Source organism: Giraffa tippelskirchi, chromosome 1 (genome assembly GCF_054371585.1).
Source record: "Giraffa tippelskirchi isolate mGirTip1 chromosome 1, T2T-mGirTip1v1.2.pri, whole genome shotgun sequence".
In the NCBI taxonomy this organism is placed as follows: domain Eukaryota; kingdom Metazoa; phylum Chordata; class Mammalia; order Artiodactyla; family Giraffidae; genus Giraffa; species Giraffa tippelskirchi.
In genome coordinates this window covers 102793270-102819509 of record NC_137275.1, presented here as the reverse complement: position 1 = coordinate 102819509, position 26240 = coordinate 102793270, and the positions used below count along the sequence as shown (strand labels likewise).

The 26240-nt window shown below is 41.1% G+C and overlaps 1 protein-coding gene and 2 long non-coding RNA genes across 4 annotated transcripts in view; 1 reads left to right on the top strand and 2 right to left on the bottom strand.

The window, feature by feature from the left end:
* LOC145505566 (liprin-alpha-1-like) overlaps nucleotides 1-26240 on the bottom strand; it is a 488322-nt gene that overhangs the window by 28451 nt on the left and 433631 nt on the right.
* The window catches only part of LOC145505653 (uncharacterized), a 118088-nt gene that overhangs the window by 10080 nt on the left and 81768 nt on the right, over nucleotides 1-26240 (top strand). For 2 of the 3 annotated variants that reach the window (XR_014053182.1, XR_014053185.1), the window contains exon 2: nucleotides 9143-9238. This is a non-coding gene — a long non-coding RNA (uncharacterized LOC145505653). Of the gene's footprint in view, nucleotides 1-9142; nucleotides 9244-26240 lie in introns of all 3 variants that reach the window. The other variant, XR_014053186.1, reaches the window with a different exon arrangement.
* Nucleotides 2094-6828, bottom strand: LOC145505683 (uncharacterized). Its single transcript, XR_014053203.1, has 3 exons — nucleotides 6690-6828; nucleotides 5687-6395; nucleotides 2094-3263 (listed from the first exon to the last, which is right to left on the bottom strand). It is a non-coding gene; the product is annotated as an uncharacterized LOC145505683 (long non-coding RNA).

The window sequence follows — 26240 nt, the reverse complement described above, 5'->3', positions numbered from 1 at the left end:
GCGGTAAAGAAACTGCCTGCCAAGGAAGACACGCTGGCTTGATCCCTGGGCGGGGAGGATCCCTTGGAGAAGAAAATAGCAACCCATTCCAGTATTCTTGCCTGGGAAATCACATGGGCAGAGGAGCTTGGAGGCTACAGTCCATGGGGTCACAAAGAATCGGACATGAGTTAGCGACTAAAACAAACCACAGTGCTGATTTGTGAATACGATGGCCATGAGCCAGGTTCCCTAATTGTCTTCCTTTCCCTTTTCGTGTTGTTTCCAGATGGGGGAAATCAGGTCATTGGCAGGCATCCCCCTGGAGTGATTGCAGCGTCTCTGCTGGTGTTTCATTCAGCATTTGGAAAGATCTGGAAAGTCATCTGTCCCCCTTCCCTAGCCAACAAACCTCTGACAAATCTGTAGTCAGTTTCTTTCATGACTTGCCTGTAAGAAAGAATTGTTCTGATCCTTTAGAAGCAAGATTTTGCTACATTTGAGCAGTAGTTTTGGTAAAGGACTAATTTAGGGTTGCAAAAATATAGATGTCATCTATGTTTTGTCTCTGCCTCAGCATTACTGACTCATTCCTTTATGAGCCCAATTGATACAATAGTTTACAGAGATTCACAAGAATGCTAACATTTCCACTTAACAGAGGAAGACAAACGGGCTGATGCTGCTGTTTAGTCACCGAGTTGTGTCCTACTTTTTGTGACCCCAGGTACTGTAGCCCGCCAGGCTCCTCTGTCTATGGGATTCTCCAGGCAAGAATACTGGAGTGGATTGCCATGCCCTCCTCCAGGAGTTCTTCCTGATCCAGAAATCGAACATGCGCCTGCCTCATTGGCAGGTGAATTCTTTACCACTGAGCCATCAGGGAAGCCGAAAGCCATACTGGGACAGAGACAAATGCAAACAGCCCCCAAAGCAGCTCATTTCCTCTTTCGTCTTGGCAGCTCTGCACAGGGCCGGGTCGTGGATCTGAGTTTGCTCAAAAGAAGAGTCAAGTGACCCTGCCGCTGGGCTACGGAGGCCCCCCTTTCATGACAACCCCCTCACCCCAAGCATTTCTCTCATTTCTTCTTTGCTGACATGTCCCCCTCCGCCGCCGATCACACGTGGCAGTATATCACTGGGTGACCCGCTCTACCTTCATGGCGTGCCACAGCTCGTGGGCATCATATGAGGGTGGGGGGTACATGAGGCCGACCATGACGTCCTTGAAGTGATTGGAAAGCTTCTCCTTCAAGTCCCCAGCCAGGTCCTGTGCAGGGAAAGCAAGTACTTGCATTACACCACTTCCCAAGTTTGCGGGGAAAATGGGATAATTGCAGAAAGTCTTCTAGCAGGATTCCCTTCTCCTTGCCCCTTCACATAATAGCTAGTTTGGTTTGGATTCACACGTGTGTACATGGGTTACATGAAAGGATGGACTTGAGGGTTTGAAAATGAGTGATGTGGTCATACCTCCACGCCAGACGTCATCTGTATGGATATTCTAGTTACACAATCACAGAACCATGATCCTTCTTTAATCCCAACACAACCCCTCTTCTGAGCCTATAAATGAAAGTTAAAATCTGAAAAGCTTACAATAAATAAAAGTTGAAACTGAAAGCATTTCAGTAGGGAGTATAATAGTTTTGTGTGGAATTAATGAAATATTAGTCCTTAAAGAAAATATGCATTTTATCATTATAGCAGTGTCTTTTAGTAAAGAGTTCCGGTTATACTGTTGCCAAAAAGCTTGTGTAAATGAGTTAAGTAAGCAGTCTTGGAACTTTCTTCAAATAGTCACCTGAAAAAGAAAAACAAGCATGCTAGATTTTAGCCCTTGAAATACAGGTATAAAGGCGTGAAACTGATGGTTTTCCTTTAGTTTTCATTTCACTCATATAGAGTAGATGTTTAAAAACAAAAAATATGCACAATTTATGTTTTCTAGGGTTATAAAGACATCTGAAAGATTTTTTAAATGTACCATTTCTTGTTAAAATGTACAGTATATATTCAGTTATATGTTAAAATATGCAACAGTTTAGTTATGAGATGATTCACTAAGATAATTCAATAAGGCACAATAAGCTTTGTTACAGTACAAAACAAAATTGTCATAATTTTCATTTTATTTGCTATAATCTGGCAGTATATTTCCTGTGTTTCTTTTTTAGCAAAAAAGGCATCAGCCACAAGGTGTTAATTGGCAACACAGAGAATGTTTGCTCAGGTCAAGGCAGTTTGTCTAATGTCTGGAGTTGTGGCTGGTCTTGGAGTATATATAAGACTTATAAGATCGCCTCCTCATGGAGCTGGTATTCCAGTCAATTCCCTCATCTTTTGCCATCAACTGTTTCTAATTTCTGTAACAGACTGTCCTGGTGTGCTGTCAGGAGGCAGGCAAAAGCAATGATAAAGCCGTTGTGAACACATGAGCTTGTGAAGACTTTGTTCTCCTGCCTACATGAGCTCAGCACATCGTTTTGAAGGAAAGGCAGCAGTGGAGTCAGTGGGTTTTTATTTCTACTTTTTCTCAGACAAGATGGTAGGAGCTGGAGAAAAACAACACACAATCTCTGTTTTCAAGAGGATCCACATCCATAAACATCCCAGACATAATGCGAGTGAAAATGCGAGCTAATGCTTTGGAAGGCTCTGGTCATCATTTTTCACATCATAAGATCCTAAACAGTAGTTCAAGAGGGTTCTAAAAATTCAGGTAAGAGATGAGAATGGCCTTACAGGCCTAGGGACACAAGACAGTCAGACAAGAGAGAAGTTGCTTTGGGATGGGTGTTCAGAAGTCACTTCTGATAGTTAACTTTATTCACTTTTGCTGGGCCATTAACATTGTTCTAGATGTTTCTGTGAAGGTGTTTTTAGATGATTTATGTTTTTAGATGATTTACGTTTAAATCAGTGGACTTCAAGTCAAGCGAATTGCCCTTCACAGTGTGGGTGAGGCTCCTTCAGTCAGCTGAAGACTTTCCCTCAAGAGTTCTGCCAGCAGCTGGTCCTTGACACTGGGCTCCTACCCCCTCTGAGCCTCCAGTTGGCCTGCGTCTCGGCTGGCCTGCCCTGTGGATTGTGGCCTGTCCACCTCACAGTCATGTAGCTAATCCCTCACATCGCCCTCCTTCTCGGTGGCAGTGGGCATCCTTCTGACAGCGAGGACTTTGCATAGTCAGAACAGCATGAGGGTGACACGTTTCCTGCGGCACGGTTCATGACTTGTCTCTCGGGTGAGTTTACTCTCCCACTGCAGCAAAATCAACTGCGAACTAATAATAAAGATGGATCTGGGCAATCCCAGATACTTTATTTAGTGAACCTGAAAATGTAACACGTCACAATATGTGACATGCAGCTGAGACAGTGATTGAACATCCATTTTAGCTTTAAATATTTATATTAGAAGAGAAACAGGCAGTCAATGACCTAATCTTCCACCTCAAAACTAGAAAGAGAAGAATACATTAAATCCAGTATAAGAAGGGAGGAAATGACAGGGTGGAGTGCAGACTGTGATGGATTAATGTAACTGTATTACACATGTATGAAACATATATTCATATATTTTAAATTTTAAAAAAGGGAGGAAATGAGAATAAGATCATATTTCAATGAAATAGAAAATAAATACTTAAACTGTCAATGAAATCAAAACCTAATTTCTGAATGTTAATAAAATTCTAATTAGACTGAAAAGAAAAAAGAAAATGCAAAAATATTGGCAATGTAAGAGTAGCATATACATATAAAACAGAAAAAAAAAGTCGCATACACAAATACTACAGATATTGAAGGAAAAAAGAATATTATGAACACATTTATACCACTATATATATTTTTAGTTGAAATATAATTTATTTACAATGTTGTGTTAGTTTCAGGTGATTCAGATATATATATATATATATATATATATATATGTTTATATGTTCTTTCTCATAATCTATCTCTTAGGTTATTACAAAATATTGACTAAATTTCCCTGTGCTATACAGTAGGTCCTTGTTGTTTACCTATTTTATATATAGTGATGTGTTTATGTTAATCCCATCCTGCTAATTTATCCCCCCCTGTTCTCTGTGCGTGTGAGTCTGTTCTCCATGCGTGTGAGTCTGTTCTCCGTGTGTGAGTCTATTTCTGGTTTGTAGATAAGTTCATTTGTGTCATATTTCAGATTGTACATATAAGTGATATCATACAGTGTCTGTCTTTCTCTATCTGACTGGTTTCACTAAGCGTAATGTTCTCTGGGTCTCTCTATGTTGCTGCAAGTGGCATGATGTCATTGCTGTTTATGGCTGAGCAATGTTCCATACGCATACCACAGACACATTCCACATCTTTATCCACTCCTCTGTCTATGGACACCTAGGTTGCTTCCACATCCTGGCTATTGTGAACACTGGGGTGCGCGTGTCTTTTTGAATTATGCCATCATCATAAAGCCTGAAATACTCAGCACCTGTAGGTCATTCCTGTCACCTGGCTGCTGCATCCCTAGGGACCGCCTGTGGCTGTGTCACAGACAGGAGAGCAGAGCTGAGGCTCAGTTCCCTTCTGCACTCCTGATGGGAATAGGAATGGTGCAGCGTCTACGGAGAACAGCATGGAAGCTCCTCAGAAAACTAAACATACAACTACCATATGACCCTGCGATCCCACTCCTGGGCATATATCTGGAGAAAAAGATAAAGATACACCACTATAGTTGAAAATTTAGTTGAAAAGTATAAATTTGTTGACAGCCACATATTACAAAAATAGGACAAGGAGAATTTCCAACTCAATCTAAATTTCCTTATATTAACGAAAAACAAAACCAAACCAGATTCGCAAGTAATCCACCCTCTTTAATCTCTAGACCCAAGTGGAGTCACTTCATAACATCTATGACACATTTTAATGTAGAAGTAAAATCATCTCTACACAGTATTGTGTAGAAAGCAGAGGGTGAAAGAAGACTTCTCAATTTATGCAACTATTATTGTCCTAATACCCCAATAAAAAAAAAAAAAATAAATCCAGTGCTGTGCCTCGGTTTAAAGGGCGGCAGATGGAAACGGTAGAATCAGCAACTCTTTGCGAGCCTTCCTCCGGCCCTCAGGGCAGCTGATTGTTTCTTTGACACTGCAGCTCCACCCCTGAGTTTATTGCACTGGATGAATGACCATATTACATGAATGTTTGCCCCCCTCCCCAAGTCTGTCTCAGGCTTCTCAGGTGGCTCAGCGGTACAGAATCTTCCTGGCAATGCAGGAGAGGTGGGGTTGATGCCTGGGTCGAGAAAATGCCCCCGGAGAAGGAAGTGGCAACCCACTCCAGTCTTCTTGCCTGGGAAAGCCTAAGGACAGAGGAGCCTGGCGGGCTACAGTCCATGGGGTAGCAAAGAGTTGGACATGACTGAGCGACTAAACAACAAGAAACGGCTTTATCACAAATGTTGCCAAATTTGGCCGAGTGCTGAGTGGTCAGAGGTGCAGAGTTTATGGTGTATACCCGGTATAAATGAACCTGTAACAAGTTGAAGAATGAAGGAATGAACGTGGGAGGAGAAAGCCCTGAAGTTACTGATTAAACGTAAAACATACAGGCAATGGCTTGGGCATGGCAAAATCCTCCATTTGATCTTCAGTCACTTCTGGGGTCCCTATCCCTCCCGAATATTCGTAACAGCATCTTCCCCTTACTTCACCTGTGATCGCTGTGGGCTCTGACCCGGAACACCTGCGCCGGTTCCACTGCCCGGTGAGGTTCGGTGCGGCCGCTAGATGGCGCTGGGGAGCTGCGCGCCGGAGCGCGGGGGTGCGCGGGTGCGTGTGTGCGCGTGGCTATAGCACACGGATTTGATAAGGGACCTAGAGGAAGCTGGAGCACTGCGGTGAAAAAGACTGCCGGTGGCGCCCGGGCAGGAGGTGGCCTGCGTTCAGCCCGGGCCGAGCGTCAGCTGCGAAGTGGGCGACTCACCTGTGTGCCCCGTCTGGTCTGTACAGTGAGGACGGCTCCCACCTCAGCGTTGAGCTTTCTAGACAATGTTTGCTCAGGTGAAGTCCTTAACATGTTTTCTGGCTGCTATGAGGCACTGAAAATGTCTTTTTTCCCAAAATATATTAGGTAATTTGCTGTAGGTTTAAAATGGTGGGTACTAGCTGTGTCCTCTCTCCCCTCTTTTTTCTCTCTCTCCACCTCATTAGTTGTCTGTTCCCTTATATATCTCACAGCCTTTCCAGTATCCAGTTGTCAGTGATTCCATGGTCTCTAACTTACGAATGCATCCCCAAATTGACGATTTCATGCCCAGTTACCACTGCAGCCTCGGCCTTTCGTGGTCATCGCTCCTGCGGTCAGTGCCCAGGCCTCCAGAGCGCCCCGTTCTGCCCTCCCAGCGCACCTGGCAGGTGACCCTGGAACATGCACATCAGCTAGTCACTTCTCTGCAGAAAGGCCCTTCCCCACTCCAAACGCCAGGACGAATTACAGCTACGTTTGTGCAGCTCAGCTCAGAATACAGCAAAGATGCAGGTGTTCTGTGTGACGGTCTCCAGGGCGCTGGATGGGCCCGCGGTGGACACATCCCTGCCCTCACCTCCGGCCGCTGCCATCCCTGCTCCCTATCCGCTCCACCCCGCCGCTGGCTTCCTGCAGCTCCTGGGTCTGCAGGCCCCTCCCTCAGGGCCCCAGCTTCCCATTCCTGTCACCTGCATGTTCTTTTGTTGTCTGTGCTGGCTGCCTACTTCATAGAGAGCTGCCTGCTCTCATCACCGTTGACAGTATGCCCCAGCCGCAGCACTGTTTCTCGCCCGGCTTGATCTTTTCTCCAGAGCACTAGTTCATTCTAACATGATACGCGTGCGTGTGTGTGTGTTGCTTCAGTCCTGTCTGACTCTTTGTGACCTACGGACTGTAGCCCGCCAGGCTTCCCTGTCCTTGGCATTTCCCAGGCAAGAATACTGGAGGGGGTTGCCCTTTCCTTCTCCAGGGGATCTTCCTGACCCAGGGATTGAACCCGCATCTCTGAAGTCTCCTGCATTGGCAGGCGGGTTCTTTGCCACTAGCACCACCTGGGAAGCTCGCTGTAGTGGTGGCTTGTTTTTCAGGACATCAGAAGACAGTACTTTCATTAGGGAAAACAGATATTGAGTAACATGTTGAAGTAGCCAAACTTCTCAAGTTCAGAGCAGAGCCTTCACCTGCGTTGTCTAGTCAGTGTTTTAAATGCTCTCCGGAGGGACAGACACAGCGTTGCAGATGCAGTCTTCGCAGGGTGCCTTTCCGCAGCCTGCCTGCTGCTCTTTCCTGTTTGCCAAAGACTCGCCCCAAAGGGACTCCTTGGGCCTCACAGCCTGGGCCTAAACTAGGCTGATGAGTGGATGCCCTTCAAGTGGATCTGTTGGAGCTGCAGGTGGGCCGTGTCGCAGCAGCTCCGACAGCTCCACTTCAGCTAAGAGTGACATGGTGGTTCCCTTTTCTTTCTTCCTTTCACCTTTACCTAACTGTGTGCGCTCAGGGCAAGACACAGGATGGCCAGCACTCTGCTTGTTGGAATATGTTTATAACTTCTATCACTTTTCCTGCTGTTGTAAAAAAATACTTGCTCTTGAAGCCATGTTGTAGACCTGTACCAAGTGTGACTTAGAAGTTGTCTTAATTCTGCCCACCCCAATAGTCATCGTGTAAACCCTCGGGAAATTTTATGTTACATTAGAAAAACACTTGTGCAAACTGCTTTGTCACTGTGCAGTGGTAAGTAAATGTTTAAAAAACGTATTTACTTATATTGACATGTAGTTGATTTACAATGTTGTATTAGTTTCAAGTATAAAGCAGGGTGATCCGTTATAGGTTGCTGCAAGATATTCAATAGAGTTCCCTGTGCTATACAGTAAAAGTGATATCATACAGTGTCTGTCTTTCTCTATCTGACTGGTTTCACTAAGCGTAATGTTCTCTGGGTCTCTCTATGTTGCTGCAAGTGGCATGATGTCATTGCTGTTGTTGTTTATTTGTTGCCGGTGTTGTTTATCGGTTTTATTTACAGTGGGATCTATCTGTTAATCCCAGACTCCTAATTTATCCCCCGCACCTTTCCCCTTTGATACCATATGTTTGTTTTCTATGTCTGTGAGTCTGTTTCTGTTTTCTATGTAGATTCATCTGTATTACTTTTAAGGATTCTATGTTTAAGTGATATCATATGGTATTTCTCTTTCTCTATTACTTCTTTTGGTATGATAATATCTCTGAGTCCATCCATGTTGCTCCAAATGGCATTATTTCATTTTTTTTATGGCTGAGCAATATTCCATTGTACATATGTACATATCACATCTTCTTTATCCATCCTTCTGTCATTGGACATTTAGGTTGTCTTAGATGTAAAACTCACGTCTATTGTATGCTGCTATGGACACTGGGATGCATGTAGCTTTTCAAATTAGAGTTTTCTCCAGATGTATGCCCAGGAGGGGGATTACTGGATCATATGATAACTGTTTTTTTAAGGAATCTCCATACTGCTCTGCATAGTGGCTGTGCCAGTTTGTATTCCAGAATATTACTTCAGGTGAATTTGCCTCCTCTAGGAACCACTGTCAGATTGCCCAGCCCTTCAGCTGGGACAGACCTCCTCAGCCCAGGGGCATCTTGGGTCCCAGGTTCCACTGTACTGGGGAGAACTGCTCTGGGTCAAGGTCTGGAGTGACCGCATCCCTTACGCTGACCAGTGTGTCAGCGGTGTTCCAAGGCTCCTCTCGTGTGTCTCGGGACTAGTGTCAGCAGCTCGTCTAACGTAAAGTATCAAATAGTAAGAAGTATTTGTGAAATGTGCCCAGAACTGTACCTTATTCAGCAGCTAAGAGAGTAATTTCCTCTCATCTTTCTTACTCATGTTCATAAAAATCAATGGTTGGCATACAGGAAATCTATCAGCTCTCCCACAGGAAGGGAAAGCTGGCCTTGTCCAGGTAGAAGAAGTCATTCTGAACGTGAGCAGTGGGGGTCAGGAAGCCATCCCCAAGGTCCAGCAAGCTGACTGGGGGGCAGCCAGAGGAAGAAATGAAGGAAAAGGGAAATTTAGGCAGTTTGTCGGTGGTTTTTTTTTCCCTGTTAAGTGTACCCTAATGGGATTTTTTTCCCTCCTTTTTATTTACAGGCAGAGTGGACTTCTGTGAATGCAGTTCCTGTTCTGTATCAGACCCTGGCTGGACCCGGTCCCTGACTCCAGGAGGTGAAGGCTGAGGGGCGGGAGGTAAGGTCAGTCCGCACACCTGGCGTGGAGGGAGGGGCAGAGAGCCAGGCCTGTGCGCCGGCAGCAGAGGATGTGGTGTAGCAGTCTCGGGGGTGTGTGTCTGGGGTGGCCTGAGTGTGTAGGTCCCGGGGAGAGTGCACGGAGCCCTGGCCGCTCAGTTTGCAGGCCTGCAGGGCCTCCTCTTGATGCAGTGGGCAGAGCAGGAGGTGGCCAGCCCAGCTTGAGGGTCAGAGTGCAGATGCTGCGGATTTGGTGAGAGGGGTGGGAGGATGGATTGAATTCGGTGCACAGATGGGTATTTTGCGGGGGGATCGAGATTAATGCTCTGGTATTAAAGCGGGACAGTAGAGTTTTAGGTTTGGACTCCTCCTGCCTTCAGTTTAGGGATAGCCAGGGTAAGGTCCTGGGGCAGCAGCTTGGGGCGGGGCACCATTTCCACATCCATCTGGATACCACGTGGCGATGCCCAAATCAGAACCGTGTGAGCCAGGGACCCGTGGCAGTAAAAGTGACTAGGAGACTGACTAACTGACCTGATGGGATCTGAGAGCCGAGGGGCCCCACTAGGCTCCTCTGAGGGTCCTCAAGCTCTCTGGATGCCTGGGGCGCTAGCACAGGGGGTCTGACCACTCTGAGACCTTGGGCGTGTGGTAAGGCCTCTTCCCTGGAGGATCCGGTGTCTGAGAAGGTGCAAACACCTCGTTTCTTAGTTTTTTTCTCGGTCTGTTTTAGGGCCATTTTGTAGAAAGTGATAAAGTATTGCTTTTACCCAAGTTAACCTCATCTATGAAAGGCACAGATGTACGTAAACTTTTGGGATATGAACTTACTGAAAATGACCTCTCTTACGGCAGTATGCATATTGCAGCAATATTCGTGACTGATGCTGCAACTTGTATAGCTTTTTTTTTTTTAATAAATTTATTTATTTTAGTTGGGGGCTAATTACTTTACAATATTGTAGTGGTTTTTGCCATACATTGACATGAATCAGCCATGGGTTTACATGTGTTCCCCATCCTGAACCCCCCTCCCACCTCCCTCCCCATCCCATCCCTCTGGGTCATCCCATTGCCCCAGCCCTGAGCATTTGTCTCATGCATTGAACCTGGAATGGTGTTCTGTTTCACATATGATAATATACATGTTTCAATGCTATTCTCTCAGAACGTCCCACTCTCACCTTCTCCCTCAGAGTCCATAAGACTGTTCTATGCATCTGTGTCTCTTATTCTGTCTTGCATATAGGGTTATCGTTACCATCTTCCAAATTCCATATATATGCATTAGTATACTGTGTTGGTGTTTTTCTTCGTGGCTCACTTCACTCTGTATAATGGGCTCCAGTTTCATCCATCTCAATAGAACTGATTCAAAGGTATTCTTTTTAATGGCTAAGTAATATTCCATTGTGTATATGTAGCACAGCTTCCTTATCTATTCGTCTGCTGATGGACATCTAGGTTGCTTCCATGTCCTGGCTATTGTACACAGTGCTGCTTGTGTAGCTTTTACGTTCTCTTTCAAAGGAAAACTACTCCGGGTGTCACAGGAACATAAGAAAAGGAGCAGTTTTACCTGGAAGAAAAACAACAACTGGTTTCCTACTACGGTTTAATTCAGCTAATTTCATGAGCAGTGGTGGCCTTTTAGATGTCATTCATTCCAAAGCAGAGCACACCTTTGTTTTGTGTACTGTGGTTGTTCAGAGCCTGAGGTTTGGAGATGGAGTAAATCTTTAAGAACTAGTCTTACAGAGAAAGAGTTATGGTGGTATTTCATCGATAATGGTCAGGTGACAAAAAGTAATTGCTATTCCAGGTCCTTTTGGACTGAAGAGTTTTCATTCTTAATCTGTGGTTTAAGTGCACAAAAGAGGAGAGAAATCCTTAATGGCACCTGCTTTGAAACCAGTGCATGATTCCGTAAAGTACTCTGGACGGTTCTATTGCCTGAAATTATTTTTGAGCACCATTCTTTTCTAATGGTCTCTAACTGCAGCTTTGGGAGGAAAAGCTAGTGGGGAAGCCACTTGGATAGAGATGCGGGTGAGGACCTCAGGAGAACTGCAGGAAAAGATCTTATTTCTGGGCCTGGATCATTAGCTCTATGTGCCTTCCCTGGAGCTGAACACGGGGTGTTCCCAGGCAGTGCCTAATTGGACCAGCTGGTAGTGTTGGGCTGTGAGAGCTTGTACTTTATGAAGCTGAATGATTTCTAAGAAAGGGCTGGTGGGGTCACACATCACGTGCCGGCACTTCTGATGTGTCTCTTTCCCACATCCTGTGCAACACGTTTGAGGTAGAGGAACTGTCTCGAATGTTCAGTGAAGTCAGACACCTTTGTGATCAGAGACTGGAGAGCCCAGACCCTGTGCGGAGGTGTCTCAGAAGTTTGCCTGGAAACAGGAGGGGTTGGGGGGACTCACCCGGCCGAAGGCACCCAGGTAAGCCTCAGCGATGAGCTAGTGCTACAAGGGTAGTGTTGAGTCATTGTGACAGGGACTATTCAGCTTCAAAGTCATACAGCCCTTTCAGTTCAGTTGAGTTCAGTCGCTCTGTCATGTCAGACTCTTTGCGACCCCATGAATCGCAGCACGCCAGACCTCCCTGTCCATCACCAACCCCCGGAGTCCACTCAAACTCATATCCATCGAGTCAGTGATTCCATCCAGCCATCTCATCCTCTGTCGTCCACTTCTCCTCCTGCCCTCAATCCTTCCCAGCATCAGGGTCTCTTCCAATGAGTCAACTCTTCGCATCAGGTGGCCAAATTATTGGAGTTTCAGCTTCAACATCAGTCCTTCCAATGAACACCCAGGACTGATCTCCTTTAGGATGGACTAGTTGGATCTTCTTGCAGTCCAAGGGACTCTCAAGAGTCTCCTCCAACACCACAGTTCAAAAGCATCAATTCTTCGGCGCTCAGCTTTCTTCACAGTCCAACTCTCACATCCATACGTGACTACTGGAAAAACCATAGCCTTGACTAGACGGACCTTTGTTGGCAAAGTAATGTCTCTGCTTTTCAATATGCTATCTAGGTTGATCATAACTTTCCTTCCAAGGAGTAAGTGTCTTTTAATTTCACGGCTGCAGTCACCATCTGCAGTGATTTTGGAGCCCAGAAAAATAAAGTATGACCCTGTTTCCACCGTTTCCCCATCTATTTCCCATTAAGTGATGGGACCAGATGCTATGATCGTAGTTTTCTGAATGTTGAGCTTTAAGCCAACTTTTTCACTCTCCTCTCTCACTTTCCTCAAGAGGCTTTTTAGGTTCTCTTCACATTCTGCCATAAGGGTGGTGTCATCTAAATATCTGAGCTTATGGATATTTCTCCCAGCAATCTTGATTCCAGCTTGTGCTTCCTCCAGTGCAGCGTTTCTCATGATGTACTCTGCATATGAGTTAAATAAGCAGAGTGACAATATACAGCCTTGACGTCCTCCTTTTCCTATTTGGAACCAGTCTGTTGTTCCATGTCCAGTTCTAACTGTTGCATCCTGACCTGCATACAGGTTTCTCAAGAGGCAGGTTAGGTGGTCTGGTATTCCCATCTCTTTCAGAATTTTCCACAGTTGATTCTGATCCACACAGTCAAAGGCTTTGGCATAGTCAATAAAGCAGAAGTAGATGTTTTTCTGAAACTCTCTTGCTTTTTCAATGATCCAGCAGATGTTGGCAATTTGATCTCTGGTTCCTCTGCCTTTTCTAAAACCAGCTTGAACATCTGGAAGTTCATGGTTCACGAATTGCTGAAGCCTGCCTTGGAGAATTTTGAGCATTATTTTGCTAGCGTGTGAGATGAGTGCAATTGTGCAGTAGTTTGAGCACTCTTTGGCATTGCCTTTCTTTGGGATTGAAATGAAAACTGATCTTTTCCGTTCTTTTCCAGCCCTTTACTGTACTTACTGTAACCTTAATCTAGGGCATGTAAAGAAAAGGATTATTAAAAATAAAATTATAAAATAATGATTTTAAAATTAATCTGTGATATGTCAGTTGTTTTTAACATGTTCTAACATGCATAGAAAACCATGTAATGTTATGCTATTTTGTTAGCATCCTCGCATACTAAAACATTGAATGAAAAGCATAATGAAAAAAAATAGATACGTTTCTCACATACAGGTGAAATATTGAAAGTAAATATTATTGAATCTAATTCAGCAGATGTTTAACTATTAATTACCTGCAGCCAAGTGAAAATTTATTCCAGGGTGTATAAATTATTTACTATACGGAAATATGCTAATATACCTAATCACATCACATAGCCCAAAGCAGAGAAATCATGCATTAATCTTAATAGATACAGAGAAACAGTTGGTCTCTTTTTATGATAGAAAAATATTAATCTAGAAATGGAAAAGTATATTCTCAGTATGCCACAAACAGCATACATACTCTGATGTTTTTCACAGTTAAACATCAGAGATGGTCTTTTAAAGTCATAAATGCTACAAGAATATCTTCTATTTCATGAATATTTAAGGGAAAAAAAGTTAATGAAAGTTCCAACTAGTGAATAAGACATGAAAGATTTGATAAGAGGAAAACATCATTATTTTCAGATTATATTATGACTATATTTCCTGAAACCAAAGTCTGGAAATTAACAGATCTGATAGTTGTCCTCATTCAAGCTTCTTCAGTTGGCAAAGGGATTCCAGTGAGTTTGACATGTAACATTTATTAGTTGTGTCTTTGCATTTTCCTTCAGTTCGGAACAGTTCCTCATTTTTTCTTTGTATTTCATACCTTGACAGTTACAGAACTATAAATCAGTTATTTCATAGAACATCTGTTAATTTGGGGTGTTCCTGTTAGTTTAAAGTTAATGCATCATTGGCTGAAGTATTTCAGAAATAGTGTTGTGTTCTCATTATATGCCCATCCTATCAGATGCACATGTTTTCCTTTGTTCTATTACTGATAGTGTTTACCTTTGATAAGTTGATTAAAATGCTACTGACCATTCTAAACTTACTATTTTTCCATTTTTGTAATAGGTGTTATATCAGGAGATAATTTGTAACCATAAGAGTACCTATCCTATTCTGCATTATTTTCTCCATCTGTTTATTTATATTGGCATGTATTCATGGCTTTCTGTTTTATTCAATGATTATAATTTGTTTCTATATATATTTAACTGCTCAAATTGTCCAGGGTGGCCAAATACTGAAAATTATCATACGGCCAGGATCTGCACTAAATATAGAAAAACATTCCCTATTCAACAATATCAAAATACATTGTTTCCTAGCAAAGTTTATATGTAGAGCAATGTTATACATAACCGCAAAAAACTCAAAGCAATCTCAGAGTACAACGTTAGAGGAATTAACAGAGATTTATACATCATCAGATATAGTGGGCTGTTGGATAGCCCTAAAATCATTAATGTTATTATGTTATTCATGTGCTATTCATTACATCAGAAAATGCTCATTGTAATATTAATGGAAGCAAGGTAACTAGGTACAAACTGTATATTTTATAATCTCAAACATATTAAAAATAAAAGGAGCAGAAACTATATTAAAATATGTATAGTAGATCTTTTCAGTGATGGAGTTATGAGTGACTGTTATTTTTTAAAATTTCCAAATTTGTCATTGGGCATACTATGTTTTTGTAATCAGAAGGGGAAAAAAAGAAAAACAATAAAAAGCATTGGATCAGCTTCCCACAAATATTGATTCAGTTATTGGGCTAAGGGAAGTTTTACTACCTGGGACGCTTTCATTTTCCCACTGTGCGTTACTCCACAGGAGAAAAAAGCATGCCAGCTTTTTTGTTTATGGGCACTGGGCAGGATGGTGCACCATTAAATCTAAGTTGGAATAACGATCATTATCTGCTAGGTGACCTGGAGAGGATGGTTATCCAGTAACTCTCTCTATATTCTACCATGGATGCATTAAAAGAAATCTGCCCTCATATCCTTAGTGGGAAATATGGACCTGAAAATGGGTTAAACAGAAAGAAAAAAGGGTTAAACAAAAGTACACAACATAAACAACAAAAAATATAAGACCTCTATGTTAAGTTCATTACTCTAAAAAAAAGATAAAATGCAGGATGTTCCTCTCATGTGTACTATAATACTTATGAGGTCATTAATGTTTGCCAAAAACAGTACATGCAAAACTGTCTTATTCTTTCTTCTCTGGCATGATCATAATATGATCCTATATGGAGCTTTTAGTAAAAATTGGTATAGTCATTCATTATGCATTTATCTTATTTTAATCCTCTTTGGACTTGATCAGGATGACAATACTTAGTGCTTGAGAAGTCACCATGAAAAGTATGAAAGCTCAAGATATATCTGCTTATTCACAAGTAAATAAATCAGCCTTTTTAATCCTTTAATCTATTCTAGAAATTGAATAATTGAGCTAGAACAGGGGTTGTTCCATCTGATACAAAACATTTGGAGGTCAGAGTCTCAGAGAGATTTTTCACATGTTTATTTTCTCTAATTCGCATAATTAGTTAAAATGAACAAATTAGAAAACAAGTAACCAGAGGGTGCTGGATTAGCAGGAGTCTTAAAAGCTTTGCAGCTTCTTCGTATAATTATTGAGGAGGCATGTTTAATTAATATAATACCCATTAGTAACAAACATAGCCAAGGTCAGGATGTTAACCTTTTTACCATTTACTGTTGGCATTTTAATTTTATAGTACTCTCAGCCCAGAAGAAATGTTCATTTATTTCAATGTAATATTCTGTGATACTGTTGCAACATCAAAAATCTCTCTTTTTCATATCACTATAATGCAGTAATTTATGGGTAAGAAATCGAGGTTTTAGTTTCTAGAGATATCTATAGAAGACTCTCATAAGTGTGAAAGTTCAGTACTCAAAGAAATGACGATGCACATACAATTTCAAGTGACTGTGCTTTGCGAACTGGACTCTTTCTGAGCTGAGTGAAAAATAGAATGAAGAGACTTAAATAGTTGCTCCATTTCCTAATCCCACATCTTGTACCTCAATTGAAAGGGGTTAAGAGCCCATTAAATTCTCTTCTTGGTCCATAAGCTTCTTTTCAGTACCTTTCCCAGGTTGCAAAGAAAATTTCCTGAAGGTTAGCCATTAAAGATTACTATACTCCTGAAAATCCTTGACTTATGTCTTGAAACATGGGATCATTTTAATTATCTATGAATGAAAGACTGTGGTTTGACTTCAACTCACTTTAGATGTCTCTTACGATGTATAACATCTTAAGGTTCTGAAAAACTATCTCCCTCATTACAACCTAAGAAATACCATATTTACTCAGCTTTTTATTTCTGCTCTATGTAATTCATTACTACTAGTGCATCAATTCTGATTTCTATGAATGAGGGAAAAAAAATCTACAAATCAAAAAAAAAACAGAGTATCGAGTTATCTTTTTAGTTTCCATAATGAAGCTACCCTCTCTTTTGTTAAAGCTGTAAAAATTACTATCAATGAATATTATAAGAACCAGAGGATAAAGAAGGTGGGATATGAAAGATATTGACTGTTTATGTGGACGAAAATTTTCATGAATAGTGATACCTGTTTTATGTTCTCAAATTAAAAAAAATTACAATATTAATTTTTAATTATTTTTATTGGAGTACAATTGCTTTACAATGTTATGTTCTGTACAGCAAAAGTGAATCAGCTATATGTATACATGTATCTCCTCTCTCTTGACCTTCCTTGCTACCCATGCATCACTCTCAAATTTTTTGAAAAGATAGTTTTCAGATCGAAGAGAGATGCAGCTCTAATAGTTATACTTTTCTATGAACTGTATGTTTAATATATTTAACATGTATGAAATATATGTTTATTACAGAGTTGTCCTATATTAGTTGTGATTAATACTTGGTCTTTTGAAGTTCAAAATAAATCAAGCAAGATGAATTGGGTAGGAACATCTGAACAGAATAAGGTTTTGTCACATCTGAAGCTGAAATCTTTCACCTGGATGAATTTACCAAAGCCCAGGGGCTTTCCCACAGTTGTAGGGTTTGGAAACATGACATTTTTAGAATTCTAAATACAATCTCTTTTCCCAAGGGAGGACTCACATTAAACCAGCAAACACAAATAGTGTGTAATAACAGAATGGCAAGTTGTGATTGTAATGATAAACAAAAAAAAGTAAAGAAATCACAATGCTCTTTATCTCTTTGAAATGTACTCTGTGACTTGAGTTTGAGCGATCTGGATGTCAAAAGCAATCGAGATTCATAAACTTTTCTGTGTGTATTTTATACCTCAATGAAATTTACAAAAACAAAGTGAAATCTCTGAAACCCAGGGACTAAGACTCTACAGAGTAAACAGTAAGGAAAATTCTCCTGGAAGTTTGGGTGGTGGTTTCTAAGGGCAAAGGGTAATAGCCACTGCAGTTGTCAGTTATGATTTGAAACTTTAATTTCTGAATCACAGATGCATGCGTTTCAAAGGAACCTTGGAAATTTGGATGGATGGTTGCCTTAAGAAGACCTTTTGTTTCTGAGTAGTGAGGATGACTCTTTAATGATTGATGGCTTTTCTGTCAGTCGCCTGAAATAGCTTTTCTTACTTCGTTTGGCAAAACATTTACTGGTCTTTCCTCTAAACCAGAGGTCAAAATCTAACTCCTACAAAACTTTTCCAACTGTTTCAATTTATTCCAAAACTCCTTGACCCTATCAACCTCTCTTACTGGGAACATTTCAAAATAATTGTAATTTAAACTTGGAGTTACAGCTCTCTGAAAATGTGACTCATGTGTTTTATTGGTGGACCTTCAACTCTCAGAAACTCTGAAGTATTGAACAACTGGATGCCTTGTGTTTCTGGGTAGTTAGAGCTACTCTCTCATTTATCAGCTGAGTGATATTGAGCAAATTGTGAAACTTCTCTAAGCTTTAGCTTCCTTGTCAATTAAATCAGGAAGTTAGCACCAAAATATGTAATATTTTATACATAATAGTATACACGGTATAGGTGAGGTATGTTGTGTGTGCAGTGACTATGATATGCATTTAGTACTAGAAACGACTTGATCTCCATCCTTTGTGCTTAGTCGCTCAGTCATGTCTGACTCTTTGTGACCCCATGGACTGTAGCTCACGAGGCCTCTCTATCCATGGGGATTCTCCAGGCACGAATACTGGAGTGGGTTATACCATGCCCTCCTCCAGGAGATCTCCCAACCCAGGTATTGAACCCAGGTCTCCTGCATTGCAGGTGGATTCTTTACCCTTGAGCTAACAGGGAAGCCCCTCCATCCTTTATCCTTTGGTAAATATATTCTTACAAGTGTATCAACAATTGAATTGACACCTCTGTGAGACAGGGAGGAGTCAGAGAACAAAGGATCAGTTCTCATCTGGTCAAATCTTGGTGGTGTTGCAGAAGACTCTTGAGAGTCCCTTGGACTGCAAGGAGATCCAACCAGTCAATACTAAGGGAAATCAGTTCTGAATATTCATTGGAAGGACTGATGCTGAAGCTGAAATTCCAAAACTTTGGCCACCTGATGCGAAGAACTGCCTCATTGGAAAAGACCTTAATGCTGGGAAAGATTGAAGGCTGGAGGACAAGAGGACGACAGAGGATGAGATGGTTGGATGGCATCACCAACTCGATGGACATGAGTCTGAGGAAGCTCTGGGAGTTGGGATGGACAGGGAAGCCTGGCGTGCTGCAGTCTATGTGGTCACAAAGAGTCTGACATGGCTGAGCGACTGAACTGACTGAACTGAACCTTGGGGATAAGAGGAAGGAGGTTCAGAATGAAGCAGGGTTAATTCCCAAGAAACTTGTCCCTCAGAACCTTTCCACATTTGAGTTTGCCATATATAAGAGAGAATATGGATTAGAAGTCCTGCACCTCTGATTTAACTGTGATGCTGGTACATTCTTCCAAGCTAGCATTAATCAGAAGCCCAAATTTCAGTGTATCTCTCTGCTTTCCTTTATTTTTATTTTTCTTCTCTTTCTTCTTTCTTTTGAATGAATTATCAACCTCTTTTTTGTTTGTTTTTATTTTTTCCTCTTGTTGTTATTGTCCAGTTGCTCAGTTGTGTCTGACTCTTTGCGACCCCATGGGCTGCAGCACGCCAGGCTTCCCTGTCCTTCACTGTCTCCTGGAGTTTGCTTAAATTCATGTCCATTGAGTTGATGATGCCATCCAACCATCTCATCCTCTGTCGCCCCCTTCTCCTCCTACCCTCAATCTTTTCCAGCATCAGGGTCTTTTCCAATAAGTTGCCTCTTTGCATCAGGTGGCCAAAGTATTGGAGCTTCAGCATCAGTCCGTCCAATGAATATTCAGGACTTATTTCCTTTTAGATTGATTGGTTTCATCTCCTTGCTGTCCAAAGGACTCTCATGAGTCTTCTCCAGCACCACAATTCAGAAAAATCAATTTTTCAGGGCTCAGCTTTCTTTATGTTCCAACCCTCACATCCATATATGACTACTGAAAAATCTATTGCTTTGACTAGATGGACCTACATTTTCAGGAGCTTTCCACAGTCTTCCATCTGTCTTTCCATCTATTTCTCTTCAGTCTAATTCTATTTCACTTAACTAACCTCATCCAGCCTTTCTCTCAGGTCCCCCAACATGTAGTACTCATATGTTCAGCCAGGTTTGTTCCCTATTCCATAAGCCCTCTGTGCTCACTCCTGACGTTGTGTATAGTCCCTTCCCTGAAGGCTCTTTGCTGTCCTTCTTATATACTTATGCAAGACTCAAATCCTACCTCATCTAAGAGGTCCTCACAGAAGAAGGCAGTGCTTTTTGAAACCCTTCTTTAAATGAAATCCCATAGCAAGTCTAATTTGTCCTCCCTGACCTGGTAATTAATTATCCATTGACTCCATCATATAGGGTATATTGTTTTTCTTATGTGTTATTCTTCTTTATATAAAAAGATTTTAATGACTTGAACTAGGAGCTATGGCATTTTCGTTTTCATTTTCGTACAAGGATCTGTGATATGAAGTTGACATCCTTTTCCCCCACTTCCCATTCACCCTCAGCACTTGTTAAACATAAAGGATACTTGGAACTTACTGGTTTACAGGTTTTTGTAGTCCTTGGTTCTGGTCCTTGGGTCTAAGCCGCAGTACTATAATGCTAATTTGATTGATTTCTTATTGTCACATAACTCAGAAATTAACTAAATATCATTACAAATTTAGAAACGTATAAGATATTGTAAGAAAGCCAATGGATATCACAGCCTTAGGCCTGGAGGAGAGTGTTGTGCAAGTCATAGGTTGGTGGGGTTCATATTTAATGATTTAGCCTTCTAATATTCCATTGTAATTAAGAGATATGCAACTATATATTTAATATTTAACAGCATTGGTTAAAAAAAGAGAAAAGAGAGAAAGGGAGGGAAGAGAGAGATCTTGAAGACTTTTTGAAATTCATGAACAAATATGATTGGATGGGGAAAGAGAAAAACCAAGGGCTGACCTCTCACAAATAAGCTCAGGAAAGAGAGAAGGGCTCATCTGACATGCAAGTAGAAAGGTTAAACCTCCAGAACCTTAGAAAAGCTGAATAGTCTGAGCAGTATTGGCAGAAGGCACATTAAAGAGCTTGCACAATTCTGCAAATGTCTCACCCAAAGAAATCTGACATGGTGTTCATCATCTAGCTAATCCTATCATGCAGACATTTCTGAGAGTGAAATCAGATCTTTCTTTGCCAGAGTGGGTTCCTTATTTGGGCCACCGGGTCAAATCAAGAAAGGCCAATATAGGCTGCCAGAGTAGACAAGGAGAGGAGAAATAAAAGAACAAGACATATAATTCATCAGTGATTTCCTCCCAATATACTTAGCCTCCACCTTACCTCCATCTTACTGGTAATACAGAAACAAGGTTGAAGGATCAGGTAAAAGGTATCTGTAGAAACTGAGTAAATATAGGAAATAAAGTAACTTAAAACATAAAATTGAAAATTTTCTTTCTAGGGATAATTGTGATGATAGTTCAGTAATAAAATAAGATCAGATGAAGTCTGAAGAAATGTTAGAAAACCTGGATAAAGTAGAAAAACATCTGTTTGAAGGCATCAGAATGTTAGAGACACAAAGACGTGTGGGCCAAGTTCTAGAGAGAAGGGAAACAGACACAGGCTTGACATTTGGCCCAGCTTTTCTCCTTGGGGCATTTGCTGATTCAAATCTTACAGCCTAGGGGCTGAGAAGCCAAGGAGTTCAAAAGACTGCAAGCAGAGAAGCCAAGTGGCAAAAGCTCAAGCAAAAAGAAACAACTAAGAGAATGACAAGCTAAGTCTCACAGGGCTGAGGGAACCATTGCATATAAAGCCTGACCAGTGCAAGTACTTGGGAATGGTCACATGGTAATTTCAAAGGGCAGCACCCATAGAGGAAGGACAAGCCAGAAATAGACCAGTCTTCACAAAGACTGAGAACCCCTTTGAATGAGCTCAAACTGAGAATGGACTAAGGTTACCAGTCCCTACCATAACTGTCTGCTGTGAGCAAAAAGAGATCTTTTCAAAAGAAAGATAACAACATCCAGAGTGGAGGTATCTTTATAGTTTCCTAAAATAAGCCCAATGTTAATATAAAACATAATTTGGCATACCAGGAAAAAAGACTAAATTGTCAAGAGCCCCAAAAGAAAAAGACAACATAAATCAACACAGGAGGACAAGATATTTGGGTTTTCAGTCATTAGTTAAAACAACTATGATTTAACAAAGAAAATATACACATGGCAGGTAAGTTCATGAAAAGGTGCTACATGTTATATAACATTCAGTTCAGTTCAATCACTCAGTCGTGTCCGACTCTGTGCGACCCCATGAACCACAGCATGCCAGGTCTCCCTAGGGAATTTTAAATTAAAACGATGAGATACACACCTATTCAAGTGGCTAAAATCCAAAAAATGAAATACCAAAGCTGGTGAGGATATAGAAAATAGGAATTCTCATTTGTTGCTAGTGAGATACTTGACAGTTTCTTAGAAAAGTAAACACTTTTATCATACAGTGATCTTGTCATCATGCTACTTGGTATCTGCCCATAGCAACTGAAAAGTTATATCTCTATTAAAAACCTGAATGTGGGTGTTTATAACAGTTTCTTTCTTAATTGCCAAAACTTGGAATCAACCAAGATGTTTTCCAATAGATGAACCATTTGGCTTCTCTGCTTATAGTCTTTTGAACTCCTTGAGTCCATACAAAGGAATAGCATTCAGCAATAAGAAAGAAAATCTATGAAGCCATGAACAGACATGGAAGAATCTTAAATGCATATAGCTAAGTGAAAAAGAGCCAGTCTGCAAAGGCTATGTACATATTGCATGATTCCAACTATGTGAAACTTAGAAAAGGCAAAACTGTGGTCACAGTGAAAAGATCTTTGGTCATAAGAGATTGTGAGAGGGAGAAAAGGATAGGTGAACCATGGAAATTTAAAGGCTGTGAAACTTCCATGTGTGGTTCTGTGATGATGGATACAGGTTATTCAATTCAGTTCAGTCGCTCAGCCGTGTCCGGCTCTTTGCGATCCCATGAATCACAGTACACCAGGCCTCCCTGTACATCACCAACTCCAGGAGTTTACCTAACTCATGTCCATCGAATTGGTGATGCCATCCAGCCATCTCATCCTCTGTCGTCCCCTTCTCCTCCTGACCCAATCCTTCCCACTATCAGGGTCTTTTCCAATGAGTCAACTCTTTGCGTGAGGTGGCCAAAGTATTGGAGTTTCAGCTTCAGCATCAGTCCTTCCAATGAACACCCAGGACTGATCTCCTTCAGGATGGACTGGTTGGATCTTCTTGCAGTCCAAGGGACTCTCAAGAGTGTCCTCCAACACCACAGTTCAAAAGCATCAATTCTTTAGCACTCACCTTTCTTCACAGTCAAACTCTCACATCCATACATGACTACTGGAAAAACCATAGCCTTGACTAGATGGACCTTTGTTGGCAAAGTAGTGTCTCTGCTTTTAAATATGCTATCTAGGTTGGTCATAACCTTCCTTCCAAGGAGTATGCGTCTTTTAATTTCATGGCTGCAGTCACCATCTGCAGTGATTTTGAAGCCCCAAAAAATAAAGTCTGACACTGTTTGCACTGTTTCCCCATCTATTTCCCATTAAGTGATGGGACCAGATGCTATAATCTTAGTTTTCTGAATGTTGAGCTTTAAGCCAACTTTTTCACTCTCCCCTTTGACTTTCATCAGGAGGCTCTTTAGTTCTTCTTCGCTTTCTGCCATAAGGGTGGTGTCATCTGCATATCTGAGGTTATTGATATTTCTCCCGGCAATCTTGGTTCCAGCTTGTGTTTCTTCCAGCCCAGCGTTTCTCATGATGTACTCTGCATAGAAGTTAAATAAGCAGAGTGACAATATACAGCCTTGACAGACTCCTTTTCCTATTTGGAACCAGTCTGTTGTTCCATGTCCAGTTCTAACTGTTGCTTCCTGACCTGCATACTGGTTTCTCAAGAGGCAGGTCAGGTGGTCTGGTATTCCCATCTCTTTCAGAATTTTCCACAGTTGATTCTGATCCACACAGTCAAAGGCTTTGGCATAGTCAATAAAGCAGAAGTAGATGTTTTTCTGGAACTCACTTGCTTTTTCGATGATCCAGCGGATGTTGGCAATTTGGTCTCTGGTTCCTCTGCCTTTTCTAAAACCAGCCTGAACATCTGGAAGTTCACGGTTCACATACTGTTAAAGCCTGGCTTGGAGAATTTTGAGCATTACTTTACCAGTGTGTGAGATGAGTGCAACTGTGCGGTAGTTTGAGCATTCTTTGGCATTGCCTTTCTTTGGGATTGGAATGAAAACTGACCTTTTCCAGTCCTGTGGCCACTGCTGAGTTTTCCAGATTCGCTGCCATATTGAGTGTAGCAATATATTACTGATGCTAATTAAAAAATAGCTAGACTAAAATTTGGAGGGAAAATGATGGGAAACAGAGAACCTATCCCAAGACCCTGGGGGCAGGAAAAACCATGGCATGAATGTAAAAATTCCACCTGGCTCTCTTGGCACAAAGAGGGAACAGGCTGGCCTGCCTTTAGTTCATTGCTCTGCTGGGAGGGGGGCCTTTTACCCACCATGCAAAATGTTAGGGAGCCTGCCCTCCAAGATGCCTTAAGTAGCAGAAGCCAGGGCTGCCACGCCAGCTCCCAGGGCAAGGGACAGCCTGCTTGTGTCTGTCTTTTTTTTTTTTTTTCCATAATGGCAGAAATATGACCTAAGGGTCCTATCTTGTCGTATATATTTGAGGTGCTTCACTAGTACTTGAGGCTGATTAGACAGGTTTGAGTCAACTTTACTTTGTTTCATTGTTAATTGAGAAACTGTTTCAATAAAATATTCTTAAAAAGAAAAAGAGAAATGAGTACAAAAGACATATGGAGTATATATATAAACTACTGTGTCTAGCCAGGCCCAAGTCACACAGCCTCGAGAGGAGACACAGTCTACCTGAATCTCTAGGACTTCTCCAAAGGGAAAAAATGAGATTCTGATGCCAGAAGTGGAAGGAATGATTTTAAAAGAAAAAGGTAAAATATAATCTAAATACATCAGTAGATGCATATTTCCCTGTGTTTTTAATCTGGTACAGATAATAAGAAAAGGATGCAGCTAATAGTAGGGGCCGTTAGATTCTGCTGAGGAAAATGTGCTGTGGAGGGAGAGTTTGTTTAGCTATTTGTTAGAGTCCACATGTAAGTGGCATCATGCACTATTTGTCCTTGTGTTATTTCACTTGGCATAGTGTCTTCTAGTTTTATCCATGTTGTCTCAAACAGTTGAATTTTCTCTTTTTTAAGATTGAGTAATATTCCACTTTGTATATACATCATATTTTCTTTATTTATCAATGTATTGATGGATACCTAGGCTGTTTCCGTATCTTGGCTCTTGTGAATAATGCTGCAATGAATATGGGAGTGCAGATATCTCTTCAAATAATGATGGTGTTTCCTTTGGAAGTGGTAGTGAGGAAGAGCTTATGACAAATTGACCATGTGTTAAAGATGTTGGAGAAAAGGTCATTTTCAAGGTCATACATAGTTTAAAATCATGACATTTCAGTGAGCCTGTGTGTATGAAGACTTGCTTTTTTTTTTCTGAATTTGAATACACTGCAAAGAAGTATTGCAAAATTTTTGATCAACATCAAAAAAAAGAAGAATAAAAAGGATGGAAATACTTTGTTTTTTACTATGAAACTGGAGGAAAGGCAAGCCTTGTAAGCAGCATGGGATGAAGCCCACTAGAATTTTCTCTGATGATAGTGCTAATTTAGGAGAAGAAGGATACAAGGCCAAGGCACAATTCTGAAGCAAAATAAGGCTGCTGAGTCTGCACCCAGTGTATGAGATTAAGTTTTAATGGCATATGATGAAGTGGCCATGACAGCTGGCAGAGCTGGTTGAGTTGTTGAAAATGGCTCTTGAAGCTACAGGAACTGGACAGTAGACACAGAAAAAGAATAAGGTAAATCCAAAAGAGTGGAAGGACAAAATTAATAAAGAGCAAAGACAAAAATAGAGAAGAAAAGTAGTAAACTTGACAATACTGAAAGCTTGTTCTTTAGAAAGACTAGTAAAATAAGCAATATTTGGTAAAGACAGTAGAGATAGAACTAGCTATAAAGCAGTATTTTTTTAATTACAACAGAATACTGTACTAACTTTATACCAATACACTTGAAAATCTGGACAAACTAGATGATAATAAGTTATATGCATCCAAGATTGACTCATATTTTGAGTAGAAAATATAAGTAGCTTTATGAGGTTAGAAAATATAATCAAAGATCTACACTTTAGAAAGATATCAGTTGTTTTCCAATTTATTAAAAAAGCTAAGAGTCCCAAGACAAAAATCAGATTTAGCAATTTACCCTAAAATTAACCAGAAGCACATTTCTTTTACGGTATTAGGTTATAATGAATGTTAGCAGATAGATTCCAGCAACACATTT